This window comes from Balaenoptera musculus, chromosome 13, assembly GCF_009873245.2.
Source record: "Balaenoptera musculus isolate JJ_BM4_2016_0621 chromosome 13, mBalMus1.pri.v3, whole genome shotgun sequence".
Classification (NCBI taxonomy): Eukaryota; Metazoa; Chordata; class Mammalia; order Artiodactyla; family Balaenopteridae; genus Balaenoptera; species Balaenoptera musculus.
Window position 1 is genome coordinate 18,363,117 of NC_045797.1, and position 15,659 is coordinate 18,378,775.

Sequence of the window (15,659 nt, forward strand, 5' to 3'; positions counted from 1 at the left end):
AGGGAAAGAAACAGTGAAGTTGAGGATATAACAACAGAAACTTCCCAAAGTGAAATGCAAAGAGAAAAAAAAGAATGGAAAAGATGGAAAAGAATATCTAAGAAGGCTGGAACAATTTCAAATGGTGAAATATACGTACAATGGAATTACCAGAAGAAGAAGAAAGATAAAAGGAGGCAGAAGAAAAATTTGAAGTAATACTGGCTAAGAACTTTCTTTTTAAAAAAATTTATTACTTATTTATTTATTTGGCTGCTTTGGGTCTTAGTTGCAGCACGTGGGATCTTTGTTGAGGTATGTGGGATCTTTTGTTGCGGTGTGCGGTCTCTTTGTTGAGGCACTTGGGCTTCTCTCTAGTTGTAGTGCTCGAGCTTCTCTCTAGTTGTGGCATACAGGTTTTCTCTCTCTAGTTGTGGTGTGTGGGCTCTAGGGAACCTGGGCTCTGTAGCTGTGGCTCATGGGCTCCAGAGCACGTGGGCTCTGTAGTTTGCAGCACGTGGGCTCTCTCATTGAGGTGCATGAGCTCAGTAGTTGTGGTGTGCGGGCTTAGTTGCCTCACAGCATGTGGGATCTTAGTTTCCCAACCAGGGATGGAACCTGCCTCCCCTGAATTGGAAGGTGGATTCTTTATCACTGGACCACCAGGGAAGTCCCAGAACTTTCTAATATTTTTGACAGACACAAAGACAAGAAGCTCCAAGAACACCAAGTAAGATAAATACTAAAAAAATCTACACCTAGGCATTTTAAAGTTAAACTGCAGAACATCAAAGACAAAGAAAATATTTAAAGAGGCCAGGATGAAGGCAGGGGCAATAAATGCCTTACCTATGGAGAAACAAGAATAAAAATTATTCCAGGCTTCTCTTCAGGCACTATTCAAGCAAGAAGAGAGTGGAGTGAAATATTAAAATGTGAAAAGAAGGAAAATCCTAGAAATCTAGATTCAGCAAAATTAACCTTTCAAAATTGAGAAGAAATAAAGGTAAAATGAAACTTTTAAAATTTTCTTATCCATAAATGTTCTATCAGATAATAGTTTGTTCCAAATAATAATTTCAATAATATTTTAGATGATTATGGTTAAGTGAAACATATGTCACCAATATTATAAGAGGTGGGATGAAGAAATTTGAAATAAGGTCCCTGAACTAATCATGATGTGGTATAGTTTTATTTGAAAGTAGACTTAAATTAGCTGTAAATGTATATTGCAAACTCTAGGACAACCGGTAATAACATTTTGAGAAATATAATTAATATGCTAAGAGAAGTGAGAAATTTGAATCACATAAAATGTTCAATTAAAAACAGAGAATGCAGAACAAAATGAAAAAGAAACAAAAAATCAGACAGGACAACAAATAGAAAATACAGTGGTAACAAATGTGATAAATATTAAAGCAACTTTATCCATAATCATTTTAAAAATAAATGGTTTTAATATACATATAGAGACTATCAGAATGGATTAACAAAACAAAACAAAAAATGTATATGTTGTCTACAAGAAACCTACTTTAATTTTAAACACAGGGATGGAAAATATATTGTACTAACACTAATCAAAAGAAATCAGGAATAGCTATATTAATTTTAGACAAAGCAGATTTTAGTGTAAGAAAAATTATCAGATATAAAGAGAGCATCACATAAGGATAAAGGGGTCAATTCTTCAAGTAGGCATACAATTCTTAATGTGTGTGCACTCAGCAACTGTACATCAAAAGGAGTGAGGAAAAACCTTATAGAACTGAAAGGAGAAATAGACAAATCCACTATTATAGTTGGAGACTTTAAGCCCTAATATTTGTAACTGACAGATCCAGGAGCAGAAAATCATTAACTATATAGTTGAAACGAAAAGTACCATCAATCAAATGAATCTAATTGACATTTATAAAATACTTCATTCAACAACATCAAAATACATGTTCTTGTTAAGCTCACATGAAATATTCCCCAAAATAGATTACTTCCTGAATCATAAAACAAATCTTAGCATATTTAAAATAGTAGAAATCACATAAAGTATATTCTCAGATGACAATAGAATTAAACTAAAAATTATAACAGAATGAAGCTAGAAAATCTCAAAATATTTAGATATGAAACAGCATACTTTGAAGTAATACATGGGTAAAGGAGGAAGTATCAGGGAAACTTTAAAAAGTATTTTGAACTAAATGAAAATGAAAATACAACTTTTCAAATTTTGTATGATACAGAAAAAGTAGACAGAGATAAATTTATAATATTAAGTACATATATCTTAAAAGATGAAAATCTAAAACCAATAATCTAAACTTCAACATTAAGAAATTTGAAAATGTAGAGGAAATTGAATCCAAAATAAGCAAAAAAATAATAAAAATCAGAATAGAAATCGAGGAAATTGCAAACAGAAAATTAACAGAGAAAATCAATGAAACAAAAGCTGGTTGTAGAAAAGAGAAATAGAATTCATAAAACTTTAGCCAAGCTAAAAAGGAAAAAAAAAAAAAAAAAAGCAGAAGATACAAATTACTAGAAATGATAATTCTGGGGCCAACACAAATCAAATCATCTCCTGGTCATTAAAATGATAATAAAGGAAGATTATGAACAACTCCTTACCCCAAATTTGATAAGTTAGATGAAATGGACCAGTTCCTTGAAAGTTATTATCATGAATAAGTATTTGACTTTAGCAAGCCAGGGATGGAAGGAACTTCTTCAACTGGATAAAGACCATCTACAAAAAAACCTAGAGCTAACATCATACTTAATGGTAAGACACTAGTTGTTTTCCCCCTATAATCCTAACTAATTCAAAAAGACAAGAAAAGGAAATAAAAGACATACAGACTGGGAAGAAGAAATAAATCTGTCTTTTTTCACAGATGATATGACTGTTTATGTAAAAAAAATCCCAAAGAATTGAAACACACACACACAGACTCACACGCAAACAACAATATCCCCTGGAACTAATAAGCAGTTATAGCATAGTTGCAGGATATGAGGTCAATATATAAAAGTTGATTTGTTTCTTATATGGCAGCAATGAACAATTGAATTTGGAATTAAAAACACAGCATTGTTTTCATTAGCAATAACAAAAAATTGAAATAGATATAACTCTAACAATATATGTACAAATCACAGAGCTGTATGTGGAAAACTACAAAACTAATGAAATAAATCAAAGATCTAAATAAATGGAGAAATATTCCATGATCATGGATACAGATACACTGTTAGGAGTTTATTCTTTCTAAATTGATCTATAGATCCAATACAATCCCAATCAAAATCCTAGAAATTTATTTTGTGGTTATCAATAAACTAATTCTGAAGTTTATATGGAAAAGCAAAAACCAAGAAAAGCCAAGACAATACAGATTGTATGAATTCAAGACTTACTATAAAACTACAGTGATCAAGACTTTGTGGCAATGATGAAAGACTAGACAAATACATCAATTGAACAGAATGGGGGCCCAGAAATAGAATCACACAAATATAGTCAACTTATATTTGATGAAAGAGCAAAGGCAATTCTATGGAAAAAGGAAAGTAATTTTAATGCCAGTAACCCTGTAAGACTAAACAAAATATTATAAATTATCCATTCAACATTTGTTAACAAGATACCAAAGAAAAATATTTAAATATTGATTTGCCTCTTCTAGTAAGAAAAAATACATATTTTGAATATACTTTCAATGCAACATTTATGCTTGAGATATGGTGATGTCACTTCACCATATCTTGTGAAGGGACTTAATGTCTAAATTTTATGATAGCAAAATTGGCCTGGTCTGGCATTTTTGCTGCTATGCAAATAAATTGAACTTGCTAGAAGTGGCCTTTTAAGGCATATTAATCCCTCCTGGGTCTTAATCTTGCAAATGAAATACCTACCGGTTGATGTATATTTGCAGACAAATGGCTCACTTAATAGATACGTAACTGAGAGCTCAGAGAATTTGGTGAGGAGTGTAGTGCTGTATTAAAAGAAATACATTTTAATTCCATATGCTTTTACACTCAGTATAAGTAATCAAAATGATAAGAATGACTACTATGTATTGCATCCCATGTTTCAGATATTTTGTTCACAGTTGACATATGTTGTCATATTTAATATAGAAAAACACCATGGGATAGGTATCACTATCAGAATTTTGTGAATTAGAACTCTAGCCTAATGTAGGTTAAGCTCCAAAGTCCCACAGGAACTAATAAGCAGAGGAGCAAAATCTGAACATAGATTATTATTTGACTCTAGTTGATGCTCATAATCACTACTATAATCAGTTAGAGAAAATTCTATTGGAAGAAGGATGTTAAAAATAAAGCAATGTTCATCATATTAGCTATTTTCACAATAATTCTGCATAATTAGAACTCTATAAAATTTAGTGATATACAACAATAAACATTTCACTCATGTTTCTGTCAGTCAACTGGAATATGACTAATTAAGCAGAGCTCAACTTTGCTTGGTTCCAAGTTGCATGTTAGATCATAATCTGCTTTATGTAACTCTTATCCTCATTAGGATGGTGAAATGCAGATAGCTGGAAAAATTAAGCACTGCTGCACAGCTATTTTGAGCTTCTCTTTGTTGTCCATCCATTGGCTAAAGTAAGTTACTGGCAAAGCCCAAGATCAAAAGCAAAGGAAAGTATACTTTCCATTGAGGTCAATCAGAAGGAAATGAATATTTGCTATATAATAATCTAAGCACACACACACACACACACACACACACACACACACACACACACACACACTACCATCACCCAATCCCCTAGGTACATATTGCCTATGGGTGCCATTTTCTTTCTAATCAAAGAGTCATTGCTCAACTAAATCACCCAATCTTCTTCCACTGTCTCCCTGGCATTTAATTAGCTTCTTTGAGTTTGAGAATCCAGATTCAACAATCATCATATTTATAATTTATTTTCAAAAAAAGAATAAATGTGTCCTGCTGGGCTTAATTACCCATATTATAGTTGAAGAAGAAAAAATTTGATACCACTGGAGAGATATTAAAGACACTAATGACTTAATTTTATAACTAAAAAAAATTTTTTAAGGGAGTGGGGGTGAAGATAGATTCACCCAGAAGTTGGAGTAATTATTTAAAGCCAGAGATATAGGATGTAATATTTTTGGCTATTTAGATGTCAAAACTGTCTCCTCATAAGCACAAATAAGCTTTGCCATATTTGCTTATCTGATACAGTCTATGTAATTTGATAATGTGGTCATTTTCTTTGCAGGATATTGGCTTTTTGGTGCCAGACTAAAAGATATATAGGTATGGGGTCATTCAAACCAAGAGGTAGGGGTAGGGGTTTATCTATTTAAGACCTTTAAGAACTGACTTCTAAATTAATATATAATGCCTGTGTGTGTTCCTTACACCTAAATCCAGAAGGGGAATAGTAATTTTAGGAGATTACACACTCAGGATCACAGCATGATGGGCAATCCTTTCTCAGTAATAGAAATATTTGCTTTATAAAATCACTGAATGGTTTTAAAAGTCACGTGGCAAACCAGTTTGTCTTATGTGAGTGAGAGTCAATTTAGAAAAGCTGCCTGTGCCTTCCACTACCACATGTCCTGCCTTAAAACTTATTTCTTAGTACTCAAAACAAACACTTGGGAAGATTCTGAGATGATCAGATAAGTTCTCATTTTTCATTGCCATCTGGATACAGAATCCAAAACAGCACTATTTCTTCAAAAAAGCTATTCCTGGAAAACAGAGAGTTGAGGTTGAATTGAGGAATGCTCTGATTTAATGCTTACTCTGATCTCATCATAATTCCAACCAATCTAAGGCGGGGAAGAGAAAGGAATCCTTTCTCAACCTCAGAATTCAGTCCAAGCTTAGTCATAAACCATATGATATGGTATAGATTCAACTGATGAATTTTTAAAATTTTGTTATTCAGAACAAGGAAGTTGCTAAGGACACTTGTCACTGAGTCTGTCATTCTCAGGCTCTATGCAAGACTATAGTAAAAGCATATGAAAATGAAGAATTTTGTTGTGAGGTTATTGTAATGATGAAGACAGGACAGGATGTTGCTTAGAACAGACTGAAACTTTGTTATTATCCACTCTGGAAAGAGGAAAAATCAAAGTTTATAAAATTATGAAGGAGATGAAGAGTATGGACATGGTATCATGGAAGTCTGAAAGACGTGATAGGGAGCCAGAGAAAGAGATGCATAGCTATTAATACTTAAAAGATATAAGTTTTACCTAAATTATATGCTCTACCAAACAGCAGTTACACACATAAAATTTATCATACAGGGAGTTCAGGCTGACATTATAAATTATTAAGAATAACTTGCCTAGGTTTGTAGCTATTTTAGAATTTCTTTTGAGCAATTGTTTTCATCAAGTCAAAGATTCATGCTTCAGTATTTATTCCCCGTTGACCCTCCTCGTCTCCCCAACACCACCACACTTGTACTTTATAAGTAGCGTCATGTAGTGATAATCTGAAATCCCTATTGAACATTATACATTAATCTTTTACTAACTGATATTATGATCAACTTAATACAGTGTTTTCTGCTCTATAGATGCAGGACATGGGGGAGAGCCATAAATGTTAAAATGTGTATCTAAGTATGTAAGATGCTTCCAGCATCAAAGGAAACAGGAAGGGGTAAGGACAATGTGAATGAGTTCATGACTCGGTTGGCAAAAAACAAACAAACAAACAAACAACAACAAAAAATCCCCACAAAAAACACGTTTCTGGAGTCAGCAAGATAGGGATATAGGAATTTCTAGTACTCGTCTCCTCCCAGAGATATCACTGAAGAAATATCTGCCCATGAAAATGCCTTCACAGGCACTAAGGATTCCAGGAGTTAGGGATTACATCACTTGGGTGGAGCACAGATAACAGACACATTAAAGAAAGCAGCAAAGATAAGTTCACATTACCTCTGTGACCCCCACTCCAGACCCAGTCAGCCCAGCATGGAGAGAGACACCTTCCACTTGACCTCACTGCAAGGAGCCCAGCATCAGGCCTGCACCAGCAGCACCAGCTCCTGTGATGCCAGGCTCCTAGCCCACCCCAGCACCAGTCAGGCCCCCATAGTTCCAGGCCCCAGGTGGTCTCTTGCGGTCCTAAGCTCACAGCCTGCCACAGTACCAGGCTGACCTCCATGGACCCAGCCTCCAGACTAGCTCCCAGAGACCTAGAATCCTCCTCTGTCTCAGTGCTAGGCCAGTCCTCATGGACCCAGCCTCCAGCCTTGCAGATGCAGGCTTCAGACACACCCTAGAGCTAGGCTGGCTCTCAAGAACCCAGGCTCCCAGCCTACACCAACATCTCCCAGTCTGCCTTGCAGACCCAAATGCCATGGAGACCTAGAGTAATCAAAACAGTATGGTACTAGCATAAAAACAGACACATAGACCAGTGCAAAAGATTGAGACCCTAGAAATAAACCCATGCATATATGGTCAATTAATTTTTGACAAAGGAGCCAAGAATATATAGTAGGGAAAGGCTAGTCCCTTCAATAAATAGTATTGGCAAAACTGGATAATCACATGTAGAAGAATGAAACTAGACCACTATTTACTCAAAATAGTGGGTGCGTGAGCACCTATTTACTGAAGACTTACATATAAAATCTAAAACTATAAAACTCCTAGAAAAAAAGCATAGGAAAAAGTTCTCAGCCTTGGTGTTAGCAATGATTGTTTTAGATATGACAAAGGTGCAAGCATCAAAAGCAAAAATAAACAAGGATACTATATCAAACTAAAATGCTTCTGCAAAGCAAAACAAACAATAGAGTTAAGAGGCAACCTACTGAATGGGGGAAAATATTTACAACCTATATATCTGAAATATAAAGAATTCATACAACTCAATATCAAATAAATAAATACATACATAAATAAAGTAATGGAATTTAAAAATGGGCAGGGGACTTGAATAGGTATTTTTCCAAAGAAAACATATGAATGGCAAACTGGTACAGGAAAAGGTTCTCAGCATCACTAATAATCAAGGAAATGCAAATCAAACCACCAGATACTACCTTACACCTGTTAACATGGCTATTATCAAAAAGACAAGAGATAACAAGTATTGGCAAGGATGAGGAGAAAAGACAACATTTATGCACTGTTGGTGGAGATATAAATTAGTATGGCCACTCTAGAAAGCAGTATGAAGGTTCCTCAAAAAACTAAACATACAAAAAAAACACCAAAAAACTAAACATACATCCAAACATCACATTCTGGTTATATATACAAAGGAAATGAATCAGGATCTAGAAGAGATATCTGCACCTCCAAGTTCAGTGCAGCATTAGTCACAATAGTTAATACATGGAAATAACCTAAGTGCCCATGGACAGATGGATGAGTAAAGAAAATGTGAAATATTTATCTCTCTTTATCTACATAGATATAGATAGATATAGGTATAAATACATACAATAGCTTGTTCTGCCCTAAAATAGAAGGAAATCCTGCCTTTTTGTGACCATGTGGATGGACCTTTAGGGCATTATGCTAAATCAAGTAAGTCAGATAGAAAAGACAAATACTGTATGACCACACTTATACATGGAATCTAAAAAAGCTGAACTCATAAGTAGAATTGTGGTTGTTAGAGTCTGAGAGGTGGAGGAAATGAGGAGATACTGATCAAAGAGCAGAAACTTCCAGTTACATGATGAAAAAGCAGTAAGACTCCAAGTTCCAGATAAGAGCTCTCAGTCTTTACAATTATAACACCTGGGAACCTCCTATATTCCTTCACATGTATTCCTCCCATAATTATTTCCACAGCTGCAAAATGGGTCTTTGGCCAATAAATGCTTCCTCCCTATGGAATGAATTTCCTTTTCCTGGTGTTTCTTATCAAGATCAAGTCTATTTTTTTCTTTTTTCTTTTCTTTCCTTTTTTTTCAGATACCACTGAAATAATGGGTTAATATAGAACGTTTTGTGTATACAATAAAAAGAGGTAGTAGAAAGCTCCCTGAAATTTGAAGGAAAGATCTTGGAGTACACTTTACATGCTATGTAATTAAGGAAGACAATGTCCTCTTCTGTTTAAAGAGGACAATAATACTGGATCATTTAAACTTCCAATTTGTTCTTCAGGTCAAATAAACTAACCAATCTTTTTATTTTTTATTTTTTGCATTTTCTACAGTAAGCGTTTATTAATTGATTATAAAAAAGCATTTCTAAAAAATACTCAACTCAAATGTAACCTCCACTCAGAAGGCTTCTTTAGACTTTCCAACTCATACTCAAATATTCCCACATATCCCCTCATTCAGATTTGGGGCACCATTGATGACAAGCACATTTTCTCTTCAACCCTGCATTTCCTCCCAAATCTACAGGGCCCAGGATGAAGAATCCAGTCTCAAGTGTACATGCCAAACAAAAAGTACACTCACCTACTTTAAAAACACCCAGGAAGTTTTGCCCTGAATTTGAAGTAGCACACATGGCCTGGTCCATTCTGGTTTCAAGTTCAAAGGCATCAGGCAGGTCCCTGATTTAGCAGCTAACTTCCTTCAAGAGCTCCTTGGTCCCCTCAGACATGAAAATCCTGCATTTCTGGGGAATATGCTACTCCATCTTTGCGTTATCTAGCAGCACCTCACCAACAGGGAGATCTTGGTCAGGACCTCAGGAGTTCCTTCTTGATCCCAGAGTCAATGAAAGTGATTTTTTCTATCATTGCCCAGATGATAATGCCCAGGGCAAAGATGTTGGCCTTGGCTGTGTAGCATCCCTCCTAGAGTTCAGGGGGTTATTTAGAAATCTGAGCTGCAGGCTTAAGGAAGCCAGTATTTATCCACACTCACATTTGTGTTGTCTTGATTTCCCTCTTTGATTTGGGGAGGTGGGGGAGAGGGGGCAACCCACCACAGACTTTGCTTAGTTCAAAGTCTGCCACCTTGAGGATGGGGGTGCCAGACCTCTCCGTGTTGAGCTTGTCCTCCGGCTTTGGTCCCTGTGCACGATGTAGCCTGAAGGCACTGGTGGTCCTGAGCTGTAGCATGAAGCTTTGTTGGTGGCTGGGTCCAGCCTCCAGGACAGGACAGACTGATTCAGGCCTCCACGTTCACATAAGTCCATGACAAAGCAGAGGTAGCAAGGCTCCTCAGCATAACCCAGGAACCCTTCTTCTTTGACGGAGGTCTCCAACAGGTGCAGATAAAGCTGTGCACTCTTGTAGCTACTCTGCTCACGCACGTACTCGTCAGTCACACTGTGTGACACACTCCTCAAACTGCATGAGGTTCTGGTGGTGCCGCTTGAGGCTGGTCAGGGCCCAGAATTCTGCCAGCACCTGCTCCAAGTTCTCCAGGCTGTCACAGCAGATGTTCTTGACCTCTGTGAGGGCCTCGCTGTCTCCCAATCCACACAGTAGCTGCTGCACCTGATCTCTGCCAACAGGCTGTAGTGCCCACCAGCTGCTGCCCTCCACCACCATTGTGCCAGCTAGGCTCGCCTGGGGCCTCGGCCTCCACTGGATGCAAAATGTCATGAAAAGGTATGTTAAATTAAAGAAAAAGATTTTTTTAAAAGTTCATTCTTTATTAGTCATAGCTTTCATGACAGTGTGAGTGTAATTTTAATATGAATTAAAAAATATGAGTTATAGCTCTGCAAAGATGATTAAAATCATTGTTTCCGTTTGCTTCTATCTAAGCCCTATTGTAGCATGAAGAATCCCACCTGCCTCATTCCTTCCTACTTGAACAGATGGATCATAAACGTATGGGCTTACTGAGGAACATTTAGTCTCATCCCATTACACCTGCTGGCCAAGGGAGAGATACAAAACAGCCACTATCCAGTTCATAGATTTATAACCATCCAAGAGAATGTTTCTGCAGGCCTTGCTGGCTAGTTGGGTTTGTCCTTGGCTTGTTCCCAATAATATAAAAGTCAATTATAGTAATTGCTGACCATTAGGTATCACATGTATGCAGGCCTGAAGAACTATATTATGCCTATGAGTAGATAAAGAAAATGGATCCCTAATATGCAAAACGTGAGGAATATATATATATTTTAAAATTCTTAGTTTGAAAAAATGGTCAAGAAATGGGTTTTGTTCAAAAGGACCATAAATTAATAGGGTATGTGAGATAGGGAAGCCCATTTTCAGGGATTCTGTGCAATTTACCCCCAGGAACATCATTTGCATGTGAAAACATGTATTCATAAGTATGTTTATGGAAGTTTACCATCTGTCATGGATGACAAATGGTTGGAAATAACCAAAATCTGTATCAACAAGGGACTGGATAAATAAACTATGGTATATGTATATGATAAAAAACTATGTTTATGTCAATAATGATGAGTAAAATTGAAGTTTGTGACAGGTAAATTTGTCCATGATATATATTTGACTGAAAAGGCATATTGCATAAATTGTCTACTATAGTACAATTAAGTTAATACTTGAAAGGCTGTACATGTGTGTGTGTGTGTGTGTGTGTGTGTGTGTGTGTTGATTTCTTTCTGCCTTTGTTTTTCTATCTGTGCTTCCTGGTATGCTACTTACATTATTTGAGTATATATCACATTTACCAGAAATGATAAATCTCATTTTAAATCATGCTAAACTATATCTCTGTATATGAGGAACACGGGCATTTTAATTCATTCATTCAACAGTTCCAAATGTCTGATATGTTATAGAGGCCAGTTTCCTTATTATTCCTTAAACCTGTCATGGACCAATACAGTAGAATGAACCATAACAAACATGTGAAATACAATATAAATGAGTAGCTGGAACCATGATCACACATATTTAGGTGTCATGTAAATATTCAGTTGCTATAAAAAATGTCTACAGTCTTACACTCAGTTTCTATATTTATCTAATTGCTAACTGGTAACACACAGTTTTTGATTCAACCTAAGTCTGCAGATCACACTTAGAGAGCCACTGCTGTAGAAAATATGGTAGTGATTAAGGGAATCAAAGAAGGACATTAAAAAAAGACCATTTAATTAATGAGGATAGGCCAGTCTATGCTGAGCTTAAAAATAAGCCATAAAATCCCAATGGCTTAAACTAATTCTGAATGATGATTTCTCAATCATTCATAGCCCATTGTGGTTCAAGTCATGGTCCCCTATCTTAGAGCTCATACCACCTGAAACATTTGGCTTCTGGATCCTCATGACAGAGGGAAAGAGAAATGAAGGAGGAACAGCAGTTCTTTATTACCTCTGATGGTAAGGAATGCATGCCATTGCTGTTCTCAGTCCATTAACCAGAATTAGTCATATGACTGCAAACTAGGTACAATTTAGCCTGAAATATATGAGAAAAAGTAAATATTTAGTGAGCATTAACTTCATTGAGAAGTTGTTCACCTGAGTTACCTGGCACTGTGAAGATCATAAAGATTATAAGGGAGTTGAGACTCAAACTCAGGTTTTTTTATTCCAAATTTAACATATATTTGTGTCAATCTAGATAAACGAGGTTATGCTGAGTAAAAAATTAACGCCCCAATCTCAGGAGCTCAGCACATGATGTTTATTTCATGCACCATTCAGGGTCTTGCAGTCTCACTGAGTGTGTTTCCAGGGTGACAAGAGGAAGAGAAGAAATTGCCTAGAGAAATCACACCTATTCTCTATGTTCTGGCCTAGGATAGATACTTGTCGTTTTTTCCTGAGTCAGTTGGCAAGAACTGGACACATGAACACACCAGTGCAAGAATACTGGGCTTTGAGGGAAAGCACATGTATGTTTGGCAAGCAGTGTATGAATATATGCATATTCTGTAACATTCAACTAAATCAAACCAGCTTTCAATCGTTACTTACAGTTTGGATATTTCTTTTCAATTGCAGGTATTTTAGAATGGTTAAATAAAATCTGCAAAGTTCCTATGTTCTTCTTTATCTTTCACCCTTGCAAATTTATGTATCTACCAAAAACCAGTTCAGCCATTTTTCCCTAAATTGTTCAATCCTGTTGGGGGGAAAAATCAGTCAAAACTGTAAATAGTTATTTGAAAGGGAAATAATAGTCAAATTTGTCAACCTAAAAATGTGTATAATTTTATCCTCATACTACCTTCTTTAGGTTTCCAATGATAAAAATGGAAACAGTGACATGCCTAACTATTGTTCTCCTTTTTCATCAACAAAGATATTTATCATTCTGTTTCCTCTAAAGTGGACTAGAAAATATATGTGGGTACTCACTTATCAGAAAATACCTTTATCTGAGTCAGGTTGTATATGACATTCATTCTTGGCGAACCCTCCAAAAGAATACTCAAAGAATGTATATTTTAATTAACTGTTCCAGCTGACATAGACTTTCACCAGTGTGAAGCCAGGAGGAAGGACTGGTGATGTCTTCAGACAACCATTAGCCCACGAGTATCAAAGAATCAAAGCCATGTGTTTGAGTTAGACTGAAGTCATCACACAGGCCTGTTCTTTACTTAAAATATCCATATTTCATCGAAAATATGAGTTCAAAAATAAAGGTAAGCTGTAGGAAAATGGCACCTGAAGTTGTAACTATGACAACAGATCACATAGAACTTGTCAAGACCTTACAAAAGAGGGTTTTGGGCTTCCCTGGTGGCGCAGTGGTTGAGACTCTGCCTGCCAATGCAGGGGACACGGGTTCGAGCCCTGGTCTGGGAAGATCCCACATGCCACGGAGCAACTGGGCCCGTGAGCCACAATTACTGAGCCTGCGTGTCTGGAGCCTGTGCTCCGCAACAAGAGAGGCCGCGATGGTGAGAGGCCCGCGCACCGCGATGAAGAGTGGTCCCCACTTGCCGCAACTAGAGAAAGCCCTCGCACAGAAACGAAGACTCAACACAGTCATAAATAAATAAATAAAATAAATAAAAGAACGTGAATTTCTTAAAAAAAAAAAAAAAAAAAAAGAGGGTTTTGGCTTTCAGTCCTCCTTATCAAAATTCTGTCTGAGGTGACTTCCATCTGTCTTGGTAGGTATGTGGATAAAATTACCAGTTCTCTATTAGCATATGTTTTAATTCTCAGATGTTTGTTTATGGGGGAAATTAATGTGGCATGAAACTTGCAATTAGTTTTTTATACTGTTAATGACAGGTTCCCATAAAATGCCTTGCATTGAAATACGGAAACTAATGGCATTAATAAGGTATACAGATGCTCAGACTCAGATCTGAAAAAAATAAAGAAAGCCAAATCAGTAGAGTTTACTGGTTAAAAATAAAGCCATATGACAGAATCAGTAGGAATTTTTCAATTGGCTATCCATTTAGTAACTTGAGTATTAAGGAGTTATTTCTGGCCAAAGTCTTTGGTATAAATTGGCCCTCCTGATCAAATAATGGGAAGGTTACTTTTACCTGTCCATGTGTATATTAAGTTATGGTGGGAACTTTGGCTTATATTCTATTGAAAACCTGCTATGGACTTGGTTTGAAAGATAAACATATAAGTACAGCCTGGTTCCTGCTCTCTAGAAGACAGGTTATAGGAGTGGTTCCTATAGGTCATTGCACATTAGACATACCTGAGAAGCATTTTCACAAATAGAGAACCCAAGGACCCTCCCATCATAAATTCTTACATAGGTTGTAATTCATTAACTCTTTTTTTTTTTTTAACATCTTTATTGGAATGTAATTGCTTTACAATGGTGTGTTAGATTCTGCTTTATAACAAAGTGAATCAGCTATACATATACATATATCCCCGTATCTCCTCCCTGTTGTGTCTCCCTCCCACTCTCCCTATCCCACCCCTCTAGGTGGTCACAAAGCACTGATCTGATCTCCCTGTGCTATGCAACTGCTTCCCACTAGCTACCTATTTTACATTTGGTAGTATATATTAGTCCATGCCACTCTCTCACTTCGTCCCAGCTTACCCTTCCCCCTCCCTGTGTCCTCAAGTCCATTCTCTACATCTGCATCTTTATTCCTGTCCTGCCCCTAGGTTCTTCATAACCATTTTTTTTTTTTTTTTAGATTCCATATATATGTGTTAACATATGGTATTTATTTTTCTCTTTCTGACTTACTTCACTCTGTATGAGTTAAGTCTAGACACCTACATTTTTTAAACTTCCAGTATCTGAGGTAACTAGTCAATTAACTAAAAATTGAGAATCCCCACTAATCTAGTTCCTTTTGTGTTCTTTGAATGTACTATCATCTTCATCTGAAATATTTCCCATTTCCTCTTCAATTTTCCACAACACAGACAACTTAAAAAAAAATAAGTAAAACACCTTATTTGACATGTCTCCATGAGAATTCTGAGTTCAAAACCTCTAATAGTGACTATTCCTGATCATTGCTCATTTTATAATGATAGAAAGACAATAAACAGATAATTATTAGCTCTTTCTATGTGTTTTCCTATATTATACATTTCATATAATTGGAATCACACAATATGTGGCCATTTTTGTTGGGCTTCTTTCACTGTGCATAATTCTTTAAAGGTCCATCCACATTCTAGCATTCTAGTATTTTATTCACCTTTGTATAGCTGAGTAATATTCCACACATTCATTTAGCCATTCGGCAGTTGAACATCTGAGTTGTTTCCACATTTTGGCTATAAAGAGTAATGCTCTTATGAAC

The 15,659-nt window shown here is 36.2% G+C and overlaps 1 pseudogene; it reads right to left on the bottom strand.

Annotated features, from left to right (window-relative positions):
• Nucleotides 1-6,438: 6,438 nt before the first annotated feature.
• On the bottom strand, nt 6,439-10,513 carry LOC118906326 (annotated as a pseudogene).
• Nucleotides 10,514-15,659: the final 5,146 nt, after the last annotated feature.